Source organism: Macaca thibetana, unplaced genomic scaffold, assembly GCF_024542745.1.
Source record: "Macaca thibetana thibetana isolate TM-01 unplaced genomic scaffold, ASM2454274v1 unplaced_scaffolds212, whole genome shotgun sequence".
NCBI classification, from domain to species: Eukaryota; Metazoa; Chordata; class Mammalia; order Primates; family Cercopithecidae; genus Macaca; species Macaca thibetana.
Window position 1 is genome coordinate 4,285 of NW_026089001.1, and position 20,040 is coordinate 24,324.

The 20,040-nt window shown below is 38.4% G+C and overlaps 1 long non-coding RNA gene across 1 annotated transcript; it reads left to right on the forward strand.

Annotated features, from left to right (window-relative positions):
- Window positions 1-4,424: 4,424 nt before the first annotated feature.
- LOC126947381 (uncharacterized) lies at window positions 4,425-19,732 on the forward strand. The gene is made up of 5 exons (XR_007723052.1): window positions 4,425-5,648; window positions 16,975-17,120; window positions 18,804-18,935; window positions 19,060-19,144; window positions 19,584-19,732. It is a non-coding gene; the product is annotated as an uncharacterized LOC126947381 (long non-coding RNA).
- Window positions 19,733-20,040: the final 308 nt, after the last annotated feature.

Genomic DNA, 20,040 nt, shown 5'->3' on the forward strand with positions numbered 1-20,040 from the left:
CCATTAGAAGCAGGAACACAAGCTCATGAAACGATATGTATAAATGTTCATATAAGCACTATTCTTAATAGCAAAAAATCAATAATTCCCAAATGTTCATTAACAGTAGAATGAATAAATACAATGTCTTCCATTTATACAGTGGGAAACTCTACAGCAATGAGTTTGAATGAACTAAAACTATATGCATCAAAGTGGTTGAATCTCATGAGCGTAATATTGAGTGAAAGAAGGTACAGAAGAGTATACTGAATAATTCAACTCCTAAATTTCCAAACTGGCATGATGAATTATCCTATTAGAAATCAGAAGTCAGTCAGGCAGTGGTTAGCCTCAGGAGGGCAGTAACTGGAAGGAGGCTTCTAGGTACTGGTAATGTTTTGCTCTTTGGTCTGAGTACTGGTTATGAGTACTGAGTATATACTGTACTGTATATTCACACTGTGAATGCTCATTGAACTTTATACTTGTGATTTGTGCACTTTTCTGTATGTTTTCTTACACCTCAACCAAAATGTTACACCTCAAAGAGGTCAACGCTGGCCTTTATCGCCTACCTCTCCACATCATAAAAAGTGTGATTAAGGCAGGATGCGGTGTCTAACGCCTGTAATCCCAGCACTTTGGGAGGCTGAGGCAGGTGGATCACGAGGTCAGGATTTCACCAGTCTGAACACTACGGTGAAACCCTGTCTGTACTAAAAATACAAAAATTAGTTGGGTGTGGTGGCATGTGTCTGTAATCCCAGCTACTCAAGAGGCTGAGGCAGGACAATCACTTGAGCTGAGATCGCACCACTGTATTCCAGCCTGGGTGACAGAGTGAGACTCTGTCTCAAAAAAAAAAAAAAAAAAAAAAAAAAAGTGTGATTAAATAGACTGACCAATGAAACAGAACTGAATGTCTATAAATGGATCCTAATACATGAGGCTCTTTACACAATGATAAAGGTGGCTTTTCAAATTAGTGATAAATAGAAAATTCAACAAATGGTGTTGGGATAAATGAGCAGTCATTTGGAACAAAAATTAGTTTAGCTCTACTTTATATCTTACACCAAGATATATTTCAGATGAACAAAAGATTATTACTATTTTTTTAAGAGACAGGGTCTTGCTTTGTCATCCAGGCTGCTGGAGTCCAGAGACACACTACAGTCTTGAACTCCTAGACTCAAGTGATCCTCTCTCCTCAGTCTCCTGACTAGCTGGGACTACAGGTGTGCGTCACCATACCTGGTGAATTCCTAGGTGTTTTTTTTTTTTTTTTTTTTTGGTAGAAACTGGGTCTCACTATGTTGCCTAGGCTGGTCTCGAACAACTGGAATCAGGTGATCCTCCAATCTCGGCCTCTCAAAGCATTAGGATTGCAGGTGTGAGCCATTGTGCCAGGCCCAAAAGATTTAAATTTTAAAATAAAACAATAAAATGAGTCAAAGAAACATTAAGAATAATTTTCATAACTTTACAGTTTTTAAAAAGCACAATATAGCAAAAGACTTCCTAAAAATAGAAGACTGATGAATTAAATCGTTTAAAAATAGGTGGCAAAATCCACAACAAATAAAAAGTTAGACAACAAATTGGGAAAAATATTTCCAATTCATAATGCATATAGACAGCTAACATCACCAGTGTAAAAGAGCTCTTTCAGATCAATAAGGAAAAGATGAATAAGCCAACAGAAACATGGACAAAAGTATATAAAACAGTTCATTGAAAAGAAAGAAAAGTGACTCAAGGCTAGGTGCGGTGGCTCATGCCTGTAATCCCAGCACTTTGGGAGACTGAGGAGTTTGAGAGCAGCCTGACCAACATGGCAAAACCTTGTCTCTACTAAAAATACAACAGTTAGCTGGGCGCGGTGGCACAGCCTGTAGTCCCAGCTACTCGGGAGGCTGAGGCAGGAGAATGGCTTAAACCCGGGAGGCAGAGTTGCAGTGAGCCAAGATCACCTCAATGCACGCCAGCCTGCCAGCCTAGGTGATAGAGAGAGACTCCGTCTCAAAAAAAAAAAAAAAAAAAAAAAAAAAAAAAAAGGGACTCAAATGTGAAAAGATGCTCTAAACCTTACTCATGATGAATAAAATAAAAATAAAAGCTACAGATATATATTCCTGTAGTACTGGAGTATCCCCTGTAGTACTGGAGTACACCCGTACACCAGGTATTATCAAAAATATTTTAAAATACAGTCAGTTGGCAAGAGTATGGGGAAGCAGGTACTTTCTTAGGTTGCTAGTGAATAAAAGTAGGTGAAATCTTTCTGGGCAACAGTTTACTGAAATGCAAGATCTATTAATATTACAGATGAATATAGCATCTGAGCATATCATTTAATCCAATAATTTTACTTTGGGAATATATCTTACAAACATATTAGAACATAAGTAAAATTACACACACACACACATGAATTATTAATCTCATTTTGAATAGCAAAAAATTGGACCAAAAAATCCTAATATCTATCAATAGAAAATTGGTAAATAAAATGCAGCCATCCAAAAGAATAAAAAACTTTTTTTAAACAAATACGGAACAATTTCAAGTGACAAAAACAATGTGTAGGAGGTGTATAATATATATAGTATCTATCATTTATATTTTTTAAAAGGTAAAAAATATACTTTATAGACTTCAAAATAAATAAAATTAACATAGAACTACAAATTGAACTCATAAAATATAAGTGAATAGTAAAGGGTTGACTCAGCAGCTATGGGATTGCATGCCTGCAAGAAAAGACTGACTCTTGACTAACTATTAGCTCTTGAAATATCCTGCCTGATAAGAGTGTCTTTGTATACCTCAGGCCTTGGGCAATGCCAGAGTTTGTGTTAATAATGTAATTTATAGTGAGCACCTGTTTTTGCTTCCCTGGAGCCGTGGGTCATATTGTATGAGTTTGACTTCCGTAGGGAGGAATGGGTTGGAGACTGAGTATTTAGGGTCAATAGTGTGGGGGCTTCATGCCTATGTAGCTGATCTTGGACACAAAAGTTTGTGTGAGCATCCCTGGTTGACAATTCTTTGTCCATATTGTCACACATCATTGCTGGGAGAATTAAGTTCTGTTCATATAACTCCACAGGGAGAGGATAACTGGAAGCTGTGCCTGGTTCTGCCTGGACTCTGCCCTATGTGCCTTTTTTCTTCCGAATGTATTCTACAGCCTTTCATCGTAATAAACCATAACCATGAATAGAACAGCTTGTCTGAGTTCTGTGAGTCCTTCTAGCTCATTATTGAATATGGTGGCGGCATTGGGTCCCTCAACACACTAGATAAAGTAATTAGAGAGGCATTGATTTTTTTCAGATGCTGGCATTGAAAAGGAATAAAGACTACTTAATGAGCTAAGTATTTAGTTTAAGATGTTAGATAAAGGGCAGCAGAATAAAGTTAAAGAAAGTAGAAGGGGCTGTCTGGCTGTTTACCATCACACTTTGCTGCCTCTCTTGGACAATCTATAGACAAGGTTAATAAAACAGTGCAACAAGTTTTCTGAATGCAGGATTGATACACAAAAAAAGATTGCATTCCTATATACCAGCAACAACAACTCAGAAAACATAATTTTAAAAGCAACATTACTAAAAATAATAACATAATCGTTATGGAATCCTAAAGATGTCAATTCTCCCAAAATTAATTCATAAACGATGCAATTCCAATAAAAATTCAAGAGGATTTTTTACAATACTGAAGAAGCTAATGTTACAATTCATGAGGAAGAGTCTATGTTTAAAAACAAAGCACCAAAGTGGGAAACTCGTTCTACCAGATTTAAATAATTATTAAAAAGTTAAGTTAAACAGTGTAGTATTGGTGCAGAGATAGATGTATAAACTAATGAAATGAAAGAGAGCCTAGAAAGAGTCCAAATAATATATGGAAATATAAATGACAGACATGGCATCAGAACTCAGTGGTAAAAGATGAGAGTATTCAATAAAAGCTGTGAACATTTGTAGCTGTTAATATTATAATAAAAAATAATATTTGGTCCCTTGTCCTTAGTTCCTGACACGCAGCTCCTGAAGTCCTTGGAACCTCCAGAGTGATGACTGAGTTAATCACCAATGGTGAATGGCAATGATTATCAGTGAGGACCAAAGCTGAGTGTGCAGGCTTGGGCCGGAGCGCAGACAATGAGAGGGGCTCTTCCTTTTGAGGCTTGTCATCTATAACTCATTATCACCGGAAGCCAGAGCCTAAATGAGCCTATCAGTTGCCTTTGGATATGAGAACAAGTCTGAGTATTTATTTATCTATTTTGAGTTCGGGGCCCCTGTGTGTTTGCTCACTGCCTGTCCGCCGTTCAGCTTGTGCTTGATGCTCGCTAACCATTTAGCAGAATGAAGGAAACCACCGGAGGGACCACCGGGAGGAGGCGGGGCCCAGCGAGCCTGGCGCCGGGGGCGGGGCCTGACGGGAGCTCTGCTCAGGCTTCAACATGGCCGGCTGTTTCGGTTGACTTCGCCTGTGGAAACCGAATTCCACCCCATAGTTTCCCCAGGATATGAGTTGGGGGCCTAACCTCGCCTCTAAGGGTCAGGCGAGCTTTCTAGATGCTCTAGAAACCTTTCGGCCTGCGCAGTGGGCGGAGCTTGCCCCAATGCCCTGCCATTTCTGTGAGGACCCACAGGCCCAGGAGGAGCCTCTGAGTCCCCGAGGGCCCTCGCGTCGCCGCCTGGAGAGGGTGCTTGGAGCCCTGCTCGGGAACTGGTCCCCAACGAGGTGTGGAACCCTCCTTGCTGGAGCTCCACAGAGAGAGTGGTAATAAGATAATAATAAGACCGACTACTGTTTATTGAACCTCCACTGGTCACTGGCTGTCAGGGGTTAGGCGAGGGGTGGAACCTAAGGCCCCGAGTTCCTCTATTACAGCCATGGAGAGCCATTCATACCTGCTTAATAGAGTTGTGGTGAGACATGGAATGGGCAAGAAACACACTGATTTATTTATTCATTTTTAAAAATCATTATTATTATTATTTTGAGACGGAGTCTTGTTCTGTCGCCCAGCCTGGAATGCAGTGGCGTGATCTTGGCTCACTGCAACCTCCGCCTCCCGGGTTCAAGCGATTCTCCTGCGGCAACCTCCCAGGTAGCTGAGATTACAGGCGCGCCCCACCATGCCTGGCTAATTTTTGCATTTTTGGTAGAGTTGGGGTTTCATGTTGGCCAGGCTGGTCTCGAACTCCTGATCTCCAGTAATCCACCCGCCTCAGCCTCCCAAAGTGTTGGGATTATAGGTGTGAGCCACCTCACCAGGCCAAGAAAGGCACTTTAGACAGTACCAGAGTTGAGGATTTGGCCTGTGACTCGCTGCAGTTGCCACACTGCAGTTGCCACGCTGTGGCCTTAAAACAGTCTTATCCAGTCCTGAAAACCCCAGTGCCTTGGAAACATCAGGATTGGTCAGAAGGCAGTAAGTCCTTAAGGCGCCAGCCCCTGCTCCTCCCCCCAGAGAGCTTGGGTAAGTATCCCAAGCTCTCTTTGCAGGATCCTTATCCTGGATGTGGACACTCACAGTCCTGCTAGGACCTGCTTTCAGAAGAGTTGATCCCAGCCATGGAAGTGCCTGATGCCTTCAGCGAAGCAAGCAGGAAAGGCTCAAGTGATCCTCCTGTTTCACCCTGGTGAGTAGCCCATTTGTGATCTTTTATGCACTCTTTCATGTAGCATGCTTTCAAGGTTCATCCAACTTGCAGTGTATTAGTGCTGACTAATATTTCATTGTGTAGATATAATGTATTTTTAAACTTTTGTTTATTTTTAATTGGTACACAACAAATATTTGTACATATTTATGGGGTACATATGTACATGTGATATGTTGTTACATGCATAGAATATGTAATGATCAATCAGGGTATTTAAGGTATCTATCACTTTGAGTATTTGTCATTTCCATATGTTGGGAACATTTCAAGTCTTCTCTTATAGCTATTTTGAAATACACAATACATTGTGTTAACTGTAGTCACCCTACTCTGCTATAGAACATTAGAACTTACTCCTTCTGTCTAACTGTATTAACCAACCACTCTTCCCTGCCAACCCACACACCCTTCCTAGCCTCTGGTATCTATCTATCCACCATCAACTTTTTTAGCTCCTACGTATGTGATAACATGCAATATTTGTCTCTCTGTGCCTGGCTTACTTCACATAACAATGACTTCCAGTTCCATCCAGGTTGCTGCAAACGACATGATTTCATTCTTGTTTTATGGGTGAATAGTACTTGATTATATGTATCACATTTTCTTTATCCATTTGTCTGTTGATGGACACTTAGTTGGATTCTATATTTTTGCTATTGTGAATGGTGCTGTGGTAAACATGGAAGTACAGGTATCATCCCTTTGATATATTGGTTTTCTTTCCTTTGGATAAACAGCCAGTAGTGGCATTGCTGGATTGTAGGGTAGCTCTATTTTCAGTTTCCTGAGAAATCTCCATACTATTTTCCATAGTGACTGTACTAATTTACATTCCCACACAACAGTATATAAGAGTTCCCCCTTCTCCGCATCCTCGCCCACATCCATTATTATTTTGTCTTTTTAATCATAGCCATTCTCACTGGGTGAAGATGATATCTCATTGTGGTTTTAATTTGCATTTCCCTTATGATTAGTGACGTTGAGCATTTTTTCATATACCTGTATGTCCTCTTTGGAGAAATATCTATTTATGTCGTTTGCCCACATTCCTTCATTCATTCATTTATTTATTGTAGTCAGGGTTTTGCTCTGTTGTTCAGCTGGAGTGCGGTGGTGCAATCACGAGCTACTGCAGCCTCCACTTCCTGGGCTCAGATGATTCTCCTGCTTCAGCCTCCAGAGTAGCTGAGACCACAGGCATGTACCACTGTGCCCAGCTAATTTTGTGTGTGTGTGTGTGTGTTTTTTTTTTTTTTTTTTTTTGGAGACGGCATGGGAGTGCAGTGGTGCGATCACTGCTCATTCTAGCCTCAATCTCCTGAGCTCAAGTGATCCTTCCCAACTCATTTTTTGACTTTTATAGAGATGATGTCTCACTATGTTGCCCAGGCTGGGCTTGAACTCTTGGGCTCAAGTGATCCTACTGCCTCGGCCTCCCCAAATGCTGGGATTACAGGCATGAGCCACCAAACCCAGTCTACTTTTGTATGTTTTTGTAGAGACGGAATTTTACTATGTTACCCAGGCTGGTCTCAAACTCCTGGCCTAGGCAGTCTATCTGCATCAGCCTCCCAAAATGTTAGGATTACAGGCATAAGCCATTGTGCCTGACCCTTTGCCCACTTTTAAATGCAATTACTATTATTTTTTACTGTTGAGGTGTTTGAGTTGCTTGTGTATTCTGGATATTAATTCCTTGTTGGATGAATAGTTTGTAAATATTTTCTCCCATTCAACAGGTTATCTCTTCACTCCATTGTTTCCTCTGATGTGCAGAAGCTTTTTAGTTTAATATAGTCCAATTTGAATACTTTTGTTTTTGTTGCCGTGCTTTTGAAGTCTTAGCCATAAAACCTTTTCCTAGACCAGTGTCCTGAAGTGCTTCCCCTATGTTTTCTTCTAGTAGTTTTATGGTTTCAGGGCTTATGTTTAAGTCTTTAATCCATCTCAAATTGATTTTTGTGTATAGCGAAAAGGAGGAGGTTAGTCATGTTCTTTTGCATACATATGGATATCCAAATTTCCCAGCACCATTTGTTGAAGAGGATGTCCTTTCCCCATGAATGTCCTTGACACCTTTGTTGAAAATCAGTTGGCTGTAAATGTGTGGATCTATTTCTGAGATTTTTATTCTGTTTCATTTGCTACCTGTTTTTATACCAATACCATGCTGTTTTGGACACTAGAGCCTTGTAATATATGTTGATGTCAGATAGTATAATGTCTCCAGCTTTCTTTTTACTTAGGATTGATTCTCTATTCAAGTTCTTTTTTGGCTCCATGTGAATTTTAGGATTATTTTTTCTACTTCTGTAAAGAATGGACATTGGTATTTTGATAGGGATTTTATTGAATCGGTAGATTGCTTTGGGTTGTATGGTCATTTTAACAATATTGATTTTTTTTCTGATCCATGAGCATGGGTTGTCTTTCCATTTCTTTATGTCCTTCTCAATTTCTTTCATCTATGTTCTGTAGTTTTCCTTGTAGAGGTTTTTCACCTACTTGGTTAAATTTTTTTCCTAGGTATTTTATTTTCTTGTAGCTATTATAAATGGGATTTCCTTCTTGATTTCTTTCTCAGCTAGTTTATTATGGTGTATAGAAATGCTATTACCGTTTGTATGTTGATTTTGTATCCTACAACTTTTTTTTTTTTTAAACGGGGTCTTGCTCTGTAGTCCAGGCTGGAGTGCAGTGGTGTCATCTTGGCCCACTGCAATGTCTGCCTCCGGGTTAAAGCAATTCTCCTGTCTCAGCCTCCTGAGTAGCTGGGACTACAGGCGCATGCAACCACGCCTGGCTAAATTTTGTATTTTTAGTAGAGACAGGGTTTCACCATATTGGTCAGACTGGTCTTGAACTCCTGACCTCGGGTGATTCTCCTGCCTCAGTCTCTCAAAGTGCTGGGATTACACCATGAGCCACCACACCTGCCTGTATCCTACAACTTTACTGAACTCATTTATCAGATCTAAGAGCTTTTGATGGAATCTTTAGGTTTTTCTAGATACAAGATCATGTCATCTACAAAGAGGGACAGTTTTACTTCCTCTTTTCCAATTTGGATGTCTTTTATTTGTTTCTATTGTCTGATTGCTCTGGCTAAGACTTCCAGAACTGTGTTGAATAGGAGTGGCAAAAATAGACATCCTTGTCTTGTTCCAGTTCTTAGAGGAGAAGCTGAAAGCTATGATAGGATGATGTTAAATGCGGGTTTGTCCTATGTAGCCTTTATTATGTCGAGATATTAATATGGTCCTTCAGTGCCTAGTTTGTTGAGAGTGTTTATCGTGAAGAACTTTTTGATAAAAAAGCATTTTATCAAATGCTTTTTCTACATCTCTTGAAATGATCATATGATTTTGTCCTTCATTCTGTTGATGTGATATGTCATCTTTGTTGATTGGTGTATGTTGAACTACCTTTGCATTTCTGGGAAATCCCACCTGATCCTGGTATGTTATCTTTTTGATATGCTGTTGGATTCAGTTAGTTAGTATTTTGTTGAGGATTTTTACATCTATGTTTATTAGGGATATTAGAGTGTAACTATCTTTTTTGTTGTTATTGCATTCTTATCTGGTTTTGGTATGAGGGTACTGCTAGCCTAGTAGAATGAGGAAGAATTCCCTCCTTTTCAATTTTTTGGACTAGTTTGAGGAGAACTGGTGTTAGTTTGTCTTTGTAAGTTTGGTAGAATTTGGTAATGAAGTCATTAGCAGTGAAGCCATTGGGTCCTGGGCTTTTCACTGTTTGGATACTTTTTTATTATGGATTCAATTTCATTACTCACGATTGGTGTGTTCAGGTTTTCTATTTATTCCTGATTCAATCGTGGTAGGTTGTATGTGTAAAGGAATTTATGCATTTCCTCTAAGTTTTCTAGTTTATTAATATATAGGTGTTCATAATAGTGTCTGATGATTTTTAGTATCTCTGTGGTGTCAGTTGTAATGTCTAGTTTTATTCATTTCTTTATTTCTTTATTTTTTGACCCAGGGTCTCACTCTGTCACCCAGGCTGGAGTGCAATAGTGTGATCCTGACTCACTGCAGCCTCAAGCTCCTGGTCCGACATGATCTTCCCACCTCAGACTTCTGAGTGGCTGGGACTACAAGCATATGCAACTATGCCCAGCTAATTTTTGTATTTTTTTTAGAGACAGAATTCGCCATGTTGTCCAGGTTGGTCTCGTACTCCTGAGCTCAAACAATCCACCTGCCTCAGCCTCTCAAAAATGCTGGGATTACAGCATGAGTCACCGTGCCTCGCAATGTCTTCTTTTTTGTCTTGGATTTTGTTTATTTGGGCCATCTTTTTTTATTTTCTTGTTTAGTCTAACTAGCAGTTTATCGATTTTGTTTACCTTTTTGAGAAACAAACTTTTTGTTTAATTGATTATTTATATTGTTTTTTAAATCTATTTCATTTAGTACTGCTCTGATCTTTATTATGTCTGTCTTTCTACTAATTTGAGTTTGTTTTGTTCTTACTTTCCTAATTCTTTGACGTATATCTTAGTTTGTTTATTTGAAATCTTTCTACTTTTAAAATATAGGTGTTTATTGCTATAAACCTCTCTCCTAGCACTGTTTTTGTTGTATCCCATAGGTTTTGTTATGTTGTGTTTAAATTTTCATTTGTTTCAAGACATTTTATTTTTTGGGACAAGGTCTCACTCTGTCTCTGTTGCTCAGGCTGGAATGTAATGGCGCAATCTTGGCTCACTGGAACTTCCACCTCCTGGGCTCAAGCGATCCTTCTGCTGGAGCCTTCTGAGTAGCTGAGATTACAGGCACGCACTAGCATACCTGGCTAACTTTTGTTTTTTTTTTTGTAGAGACAGAATCTCATATGTTGCCCAGGCCAGTCTCAATCTCCTGGCTCAAGAATCCACCCACATTGGCCTCCCAAAGTGCAAGGATTACAGGCATGAGCCACCACACCTAGCCTGTTTCAAGACATTTTTTGATTTCCTCTTTAATTTCTTCCTTGATCTAAAGGTCATTCAGGAGCATGTTGTTTAATTTTCATGTATTTGTACAGATTCCAAAGTTTCTTTGTTATTGATTCCCTATCCTATTTCACTGTGGTCTGAGAGGATACTGGTATGATTTTGATTTTTGAGAATTTGTTGAGACTTACTCTATGTGCTAACATATGGTCTATCTTGGAGAATTTTCCATGTGCTGATGAAGAAGTATGTGTATTCTGTTACTGTTGAATGAAATGTTCTATAAATGTCTGTTAGGTCCATTGGTCTAAAGTACAGTTTAAAATCAGTGTTTCTTTGTCAATTTCCTGTCTAGGTGATCTGTCTAATGCTAAGTAGAGTGTTGAAGTCCTCATCTATTATTGTATTGCAGTCTCTTTCTCCCTTTAGATCTAATGACATTTGCTTTATATATCTGGGTATCCCAGTATTGAGTGCATATGTTTAGAACTGTTATATCCTCTTGCTAATGTATCTCCATGTCATTCTATAATGACCATCTTTGTCTCTTTTTACTGTTTTATTTGTTTGTTTGTTTTTGAGGCAGAGTCTCACTCTGTTGCGCAGGCTGGAGTGCAGTGGCATGGTCTCTGCTCACTGCAACCTCCGCCTCCTGGGTTCAAGCGATTTTTTCTGCTGTTTCTCAAATCTCTCTCTCTCTTTCAATTCTTACTACCCACCCTGGTTTTCAGGCCCTCAACATCTCTCACCTACGCTGTGTAGCAGTCTCCTAACTGATCCCTGACACTTCAGTGTTGCCCCTCTCTCTTCACCACTGAAAGACAGACTACCTAAAGCAAAATTATCATGAGACTTCCCTTCTTAAAATCCCTTTTTGGCTCTAATTGCCTATTAAATAACGTCTATACTTCTTAATATAATGTACAGACATCTCCCGTTAGTCCCTGCTCTACATCTGTTACTGCAGTAATAGGCAAATGTTTATAATTTCCCCTAGAGTCCCTCTGCTATTTAGTGCTTCCATGAATTTGTTCATTATGATCCTTTTCTCTGAAACTCCCTCACCACTTTTTCTCCTGCTTAATTATTTACTGTCCTTCAAGCCCAAGCTCAAGCATCATCTTTTTCAGAAAACCTACTCTGAAGTTCCAGAATGGACCAATGGCCCCTTTTAATATTCCCCATAGTGTTGAGCTCTATCTTTTCACTTCAAACATACTTTTAAATGTACTTCCTGAATATAGTTTGTTATAATTTTAATATTTATATTTTTCTATGTGTTTTTCTTATCTTTGTGATTTCTGTTGACTCCTACTTATGGTAGTTTGACTCTTCAACTCTTCGTTAAATTTTAGAAATAGGTCATATTTGTCTTAACTTTAACTTTGGGTACACTGAGAGACTGGAATTGAGATGATTTGCCTGATTTCTGCTTGGTTCTGGAAGTAGTATCAATCAGGAACCATTCTAGTTTGATTTATTGGTTTGCAGTTTGTTGGACTTATTCATAGTCCAATTGGACCAACCATATTCATTGGTGTAAATTCAAATTCCATCATAAGAGTAAAGCTGGTTAGAAAACGTTTGAGAAGACTATTAAAATTATTAATGTTTTAAAATCCACTGCCTGCAGAGACTGAATTGCTTATTGGTTCACTTGTCATATCCTTCCAACTTTGTCTTTTCTACTAAATGTTGAATGAAATGTTCTATAAATGTCTGTTAGGTCCATTGGTCTAAAGTACAGTTTAAAATCAGTGTTGATCTAAAGGTCATTCAGGAGCATGTTGTTTAATTTCCATGTATTTGTACAGATTCCAAAGTTTCTTTGTTATTGATTTCCTATCCTATTTCACTGTGGTCTGAGAGGATACTGGTATGATTTTGATTTTTGAGAATTTGTTGAGACTTATTCTATGTGCTAACATATGGTCTATGTTGGAGAATTTTCCATGTGCTGATGAAGAAATATGTCTTCATCTTCTAAATCTTCATCTACTAAAGACATTAGTAGAATGCCTTTTCTACTAAATATATAGCTCATTTTAGTGTCTGGATTTATGTGGAGGTCTCAGACTCAGTTCCTTACTTTGTCAGGTTCAAATCCTATTAGTCAACCAGAGAAATTCTAGATCTCCAGGATTGCTGAACAGATTCCCAGGAATATGTCAGAGCATTGCAAAGTCCCCTATTGACATCTCATTCCCAGCTTTTTGAAAAAGAAAGTATTTTGATTTTCCTATTGATTGCCCCAATTCCTGTTTACTACCTCAGGCAGCCACATTGTTAACTAACAAAGCTCTAGGTTTTTGGTTTTGACTCACTTCCAGGGCATCACTGGCTTTTGTGTTGACTGATGACTTTAGTTTGCACCTCTAGATTGTGTGTGCAATTGTGCGTGTGTCTGTAATCATTCTGTACTTCCTTTACATTTTTGTGAGTTCAGAAATGTATTTAAAAGTGTATTTGGGGCCGGGCGTGGTGGCTTACGCCTGTCATCCCTTTGGGAGGCTGAGGCGGGAGGATAACCTGAGGTCAGGAGTTCAAGACCAGCCTGGCTAACATGGTGAAATCCCGTCCCTACAAAAAATACAAAAGTTAGCCGTGCATGGTGGCATGCACCTGTAATCTCAGCTACTAGGCTGAGGCAGGAGAACAGCCTGAACTCGGGAGGCGGAGGTTGCAGTGAGCCAGGATCGCACCTCTGTGCCTTAGCCTGGGCAATGGAGCAAGACTCTGTTTCAAAAAAATAAAAATAAAAGTGCATTTGGAAGTGATATCAGTAAAAATGGGAAGCTGGGAACCTTCGAAAATTTCTTTATTCATGAAAGCAACTGGGAAAAATAGAAGCACCTTTTTCAGAACTCCGGAAAATATCCAAAGGCTTGCCGCAACCTTGGGAGCATTTATTCAAGAATGTAGGCTGAATTTTGGTGAGAATAGTGAACTTTGTAGTGCTCTTACTTTCTCTATGCTCATCACATCCTCCCGGTTCCATGGTAGCTTTGAAAACGAACATCCGACAATCTTGTTGAAAACCAAGCTCCTGGGAACCATAGAAAAGAACAAAAGGGGGTTGGGACTCATTCAAAGCCTTATTCCCAGAGAAACGTCATTATGTGACTTGACTAGGAGGTCCCAGGAAGATTCCACTCACAAGGCTATCTTTATTTGGCCTGACTTAGAGCTCCCCCAGCCTTTGGTCAGGGGATATGTGTTGAAGACAATCAGAGGCAATTGCTGAACATCATGGCTACCTGGGGTATAGATAAGTTGAGATACATAATATGCTAGCAAAAATGTAAACAAAAGAAAGCAAACAAAGAAAAAAACAAATGCTGAGAGTACTAAACTTGATTGCTGTCAGAAGACATTTCTGTTCATGTCTTCCACCTACAAATTTAATGTCTTTTCCATCTCAACTAAGTACTTATCATGCCGTGTAGCTATAACTTTTGTAGCTTGAGGTTTGACAGCAAAACTGGCACATAGATTTCTTTGTTCTTCTTCACAATTTTATGGGTAAAGGATTTGTCCTTACTATAAATCTTAGCAACCTCAGCCTATAATATTTTTCTTTTCTTATGATGTCAGAGACTTTCACCTTTTCACCTAAAGGAAGCACATTTTGACTTCTCTCTGGCATATCCAAATTGCCAGGATAATTACCATTGCATATTGGGGCAATTATGAAGTGAAATAAGGGTTACTTGTATAACACCCCTATGATGCCATGACAGTTGGTGTGAGAATCAAGATGGCTACTTAGGGTCTAATGAGACTTATTAATCAAGAGTTCTATATGTAGCAAAATATCCTTCCACATTGAAGGAGAAACATAAGACATAAGTATCTTAAGACTTTTTAGACATTCCTTGATAAACAAAGCTAACAAAATTTGTTGCTTGAAGACATCTCTATAAGAAATACTAATGGGAGTCATTTAGGCTGAAATGAAAGAATACTAGGTAGTAACTGAAATTCACATGAGGAAATAAAGAGCTGAGAAAGATAACTATATGAGTAAATATAAAAGGCAGTGTAAGCATAAAGCAATTCTCATGAATGGATTGATGAAGATAGAGCATATGAAGATATGGTTTATATGACATTAACAGCACAATGGAAGAGAAAGGGAATGGAGGTACATAGGAAAAAGTTTATGTATACTGTTGTAATTAAGTTGGTATTAATATGAACTACATGGTTATAAATCAACATGTTAATTGCAATATCCAGGGCAACCACGAAGAAAACAACTCAAAAATGTAGTAAAATAAATGACAAGGAAATAAAAATTGTACACTATAAAACTATTTAGCATAAATCTTACTTTATCAATGATTGTATGAAATGGAAATTTCTCTCCATTTAAAAGGAAGAAATTTGCAGAATGAATTAAAGGACATGATCCTAATATATGCTGTGTATAAGAGACATGCTTTAGACCAAGACTCAAATAGATTAAAAGTATAGAAAAAGATATAACAAGCAAACAGTAACCAAAACAATATAAATTAAGAGATGGAATCATAATACAAAATCAGAAAAAATAGACTTAAAGGAAAAAGTTTTAGTAACAACAAAGGACATTTTATAATAGTAAGAGGCTCAATCCATCAAAAAGATAGAACAGAGCCCCAAAGTCCATGAATAAAGTTTTGACAGAATTGAAGGGAGAAACAATTCAGCAATAAGAGTTGAAGACTTCAATTTCCTACTTTCATTAATAGCTAGACAATTGGTTAGAAAACACTAAGAAAATGTAAGACTTGAATAATACTATAAACCAACTAGATTTAACAGGTATCTACAGCATACTCCATCCAAAAACAACAGATATACAGTCTTTATAAGTGCACGTGGAACATTCTCCAGGAAAGACCATATGCTAGGCAATAAAACAACTCCCAATAAAATTTAAAAGATTTAAATAATACGAAGCATGTTCTCAACTGCAATAAAATGAAGTTAGAATAGTAAGAGAAGGAAATTTGAGAAGTTCACAAATATATGGAAATGAAACAATGTACTCTTAAATAATCAATTGGTCATAGAAGAAATCCAAGAGAAATCAGAACATACTTTGAGATGAATGAAAAAAAAACTCCACATCTCAAAACTTATGGAATGCAGCTAATGCAGTGCTTAAAGGGAAATTTATCGGTGTAAATTCTTACATTAGAAGAGAAGAAAGATCTCAATCAATAATCTAACTTTCCAACTAAAGAAACTAGAAAAAGATGAGCAAACTGAAACCAAGGCAAATAAAGCAAGGATATAATAAATGGAGTGAAAATAAATAAAATAGCAAGCAGAAAAGCAACAGAGAAATAAACCAAAAGTTATTTGAAAAGATCAACAAAATTGATAGCTTAGCTTGATCAAGAAAAAAAAGGAAAGAACTCAAAAGTATGGTAAATAACCTAAGTAAATAACAACAACAACAACAACAACAAAAAACCCAAACCCTTAGATAGTCTAGTAAAGATTATGAAAAACCAACAGTTTACATTAAACTTAGTGGCAGAAGTCTTAAAGCTTTTCTCCTAAGATGAGGAACAAGACAAGGATGCCTGCTCTTGCTTTTTCTATTCGACATTGTACTGGAGGTTCTAGCCAGGACATTTAGACAAAACAAAACAAAACAAAACAAAACCAACAACAAAAAAGAAATAAAAAGCATCTAGATTGGAATGGAAAAACTGAACTATATTTTTTGCAGATAAATAATGTTGTATGTAGAAAATCTAAGGAATCCACAACAACAAAACAACAAACCTGCTGGAGCAACAATTGAGTTCACAAAAGATCTAAGATCAATGTGCAAAAAGTCAGTTATATTTAGAAACACTAGCAATGAGAAGCCTGAAGATGAAATTAAGAAAGTAATTTTATTTACAATAGCATTTAAAAAAAGACAAACAAAAGAAATATAAGAGTACAAAACATTATTGAAAGTGATTAAGACCTAAATAAATGGATACACATTCTGTATTTACTGAATGGAAGACAGTACTGTTAAGATGACAGTACTCCACAAATTAATCTACATATTCAACTCAGTTCCTATCAGAATCCTAGCTTCTATTTTGCAGAAATTGACTTGCTGATCCTAAAATTCATTTGAAAATGCAAGGGACTCTGAAGAACCAAAATGATCTTGAAGAAGAACAATGAAGTTGCAGAGTCCACACTTTTTATTTCAAAACTTACTATAAAGCTATAGTGGTTAAAATTGTTTAGTACTAGAATAAGGATAGACATGTAGATCAATGGAATAGAATTGAGAGTCCAGAAGTAAATCCATACATTTAAGGTCAATTGATTTTCCACAAGGGTACCAAGACCATTCAGTGGAAAAGAACAGTCTCTTCAGCAAGTGGTGCTGGAATAACTGGATATCCACATACAAATGAATGAAGTTAGATCTCTTCCTCACATCGTACAGAAAAATTAACCTCAAATGGAAGAAATATCTAAAGGTAAGATCCCAAACTATACTCTTAGGCAAAAACAGAGGTGTAAATTTTTCTGATATTGACTTAGTAATGATTTCTTTTTTTCCTCTCCTTTTATGTGGGACAGGAAAGCTAGAGGGGTTTAGAGTTGTCTTACTGCTTTTCCCCTATTTCAGACAAGGCCCTGATAAAGCAGTTTTTCTTTAGGGCAGGACTTCCACGCAGAGAATAGAATGCCCTGGGCATATTTCAAAATGGTTGATACACCCACTCACTCTCTCTATCCACCAACTAGGATATACTTTGAAATGGTTGCTTTTCCCTTTTCTTTGTGTAAAGAGCCTGAGGAAATTTTCTTCAGCGTTCATCATGAGAACCTGGTAGGGTTTCTGGAAGTAAAATTCGTGAAAGTATAAGGGGTCCCCAAGGCGGGACTCCAACAAGTTTTCAACTCTCAAGGTAGCCCACACTCAGCCACTGGTAGGTAATTTATTGATTAGCATTTAAGTGTTCCTACCAATTACTGGCTCCTGTGGCTTCTGCTCTCAGGTAAACTGTGATGTTCTGTAGTCACCTGTCTCTCTAGTTTTTGAGGAAGTGGTTTGCCCTGTGACCTCTATTCTCTGACAGATCTAAGAAAAGTTGTTGATTTTCAGTTTGATTATCTTTTTTCCTGTTGTGAAGATGGGAGTGATGATTTCCAAGTTCTCTACATGTTGGAGTGGGAACTCGAAGACCTAATTAACTTCTTAAGAAATTGCCAAACTGTTTTCCAAAGTGGATCTAGCACTTTACATTCCTGGCATTGTATGAGAGTTTCAGTTTCTATCTTTGTCAACACGCCATCTTTCTAATTTTAGATATTCTAATAGTTATCTAGTGGTTTCTTATTGTAGTTTGAATCTGCATTTCTCTAATAGCTACTTATGATGACCATCTTTTCACTTGCTTGTCAGTTGCAAATCTTTATTAGTGAAGTATCTGTTCACATATTTTGCCCATTTTTTTTTTTTTTGAGACGGAGTCTCGCTCTGTCGCACAGGCTGGAGTGAAGTGGCGCGATCTCAGCTCACTGCAAGCTCCGCCTCCTGTGTTTACGCCATTCTCCTGCCTTAGCCTCCCGAGTAGCTGGGACTACAGGCGCCCGCCACCTCGCCCGGCTAGTTTTTTGTGTTTATTAGTAGAGACGGGGTTTCACCGTGTTAGCCAGGATGATCTGGATCTCCTGACCTCGTGATCCGCCGGTCTCGGCCTCCCAAAGTGCTGGGATTACAGGCTTTGAGGCACCGTGCCCGGCCATTTTGCCCATTTTTAAAAAGTTGAGTTGTTTTCTTACAATTGAAGTTTATTTTTTCTTATAATCAAAATTTTAATTGACACATAATAAATCGTACATATTTATGAGGTACAGTGTGATGTTTCAGTATATTTTACATGGTATAATGATCAAATCATGGTAAATAGCGTATCCATTGACTGAAACATTTACCATTTCTTTCCTGTAAGAACATTCCAAATCCTCTCTTCTAGCTAGAATATGAGTGTATTTTAAATGTACAACTATTTGTTTTCTCACAATCCTATAAAATGATAGCTTGAGTCAATGAAGTTTCCCCCGCAAGTCCTATCAACCTTGCTTATTTTAGTGAAATTTAATACGGTCTAGAAAACACTGAGCCCTTTGGTTATTCTCTGTAACCCACAAAGGAAACCGAACACTTGACATAAACGTCTTCACCAGAGTAAATAAGAAGAATCCCCTCCATGACATGCAAAAGAAAAGATAACTGGAGAGATCGTCTCTGCTCTGAGGTTATTATCCAGTGGTCTTTGGTTTTGGTACGTTGTCCCCCACCCCATGCCCTTCTCCCTCATCTTTAATGAGTATCTGTATGTGTGGCAGAACAGCATGTTTTTAAGTCTCTGCACTCTTGGACCAAGCTCGTTCTGTTCCCCACTCTAGGAGAATCTCAAGAGCACAGGATTCTGTTTGGGGTTGCTATGGACACACAGTTCTTATTCCAGTACTGGCTTCTTCTCAATACGAGGTAAAGACCTAGAGGTGAGGGTCTCTGAGCAAGGTAGTCCCATCCCATCCTCTGCCCTCTCTGTTGGCTGATGTTGTCCTCTCCTCCTCATCAGGAGAATTAAAATCATGTAAAGTTTTGGTGGGGGAACTAGATGGTGGTGTCTGGGGCCCACAGACAGGAAAGTTTGCTTATACCAGCTGGAGGGACCACTAATTGACATTCGTTTCCTCTCCCAGGGACCTTACAGAGTCCCTTTATCCTCAGGGTACTGGGGGACAACTAGTGGGTGTAGGGCCAACTAGCAATAACCTTGTTATTTGTCAGGAATTGGGTAAAGATTTGATCTAACAAGCTTGGTTTTGGGAATTAAAAAATGAAAAAAGGAAAAGCCATAATCCTGAAAGGCAATGGGAGAGAAAGCTGCTAATGGGATCTTGAATACATTTCTCCCTCTTAGCGAAAGTTGTACTGAAGACACAAGACCTGAGACTTATGTCATTTTAGCGGCTGAACCGACCCCAGCCTCTTGTGAGCGGCAGTGGTGCCGGAAGTAGTCTAGCCTACAGGTAAGCAGGTCCAGGGCTTACAGGGAGAAACTCCCAGAAATCCAGCTCTGCCTTGAGTTGCTCTGTTTCACTTCCAAAGGTGTGCTTGGGCCACATCTCTGGAACAGAAGGTGGTAGACTGAGAGCTTTGATATTTCTACTCCTACTGCACATGAGCTGGTATAACCCCAAAGTTATGGAATTTGCTGCTGTCTGTGACCCAGCAAATAGAAATAGAAAAGTAATTAGAAAAATAATAGATATAGAAAAAAGTTTAAACAATAAAACAAGCCTCATTCTATACCTGTTAATGTCCTTAAAAATAGGACATTTTAGGCAGTGTGATAACATGCATATACTGGTCGCTTT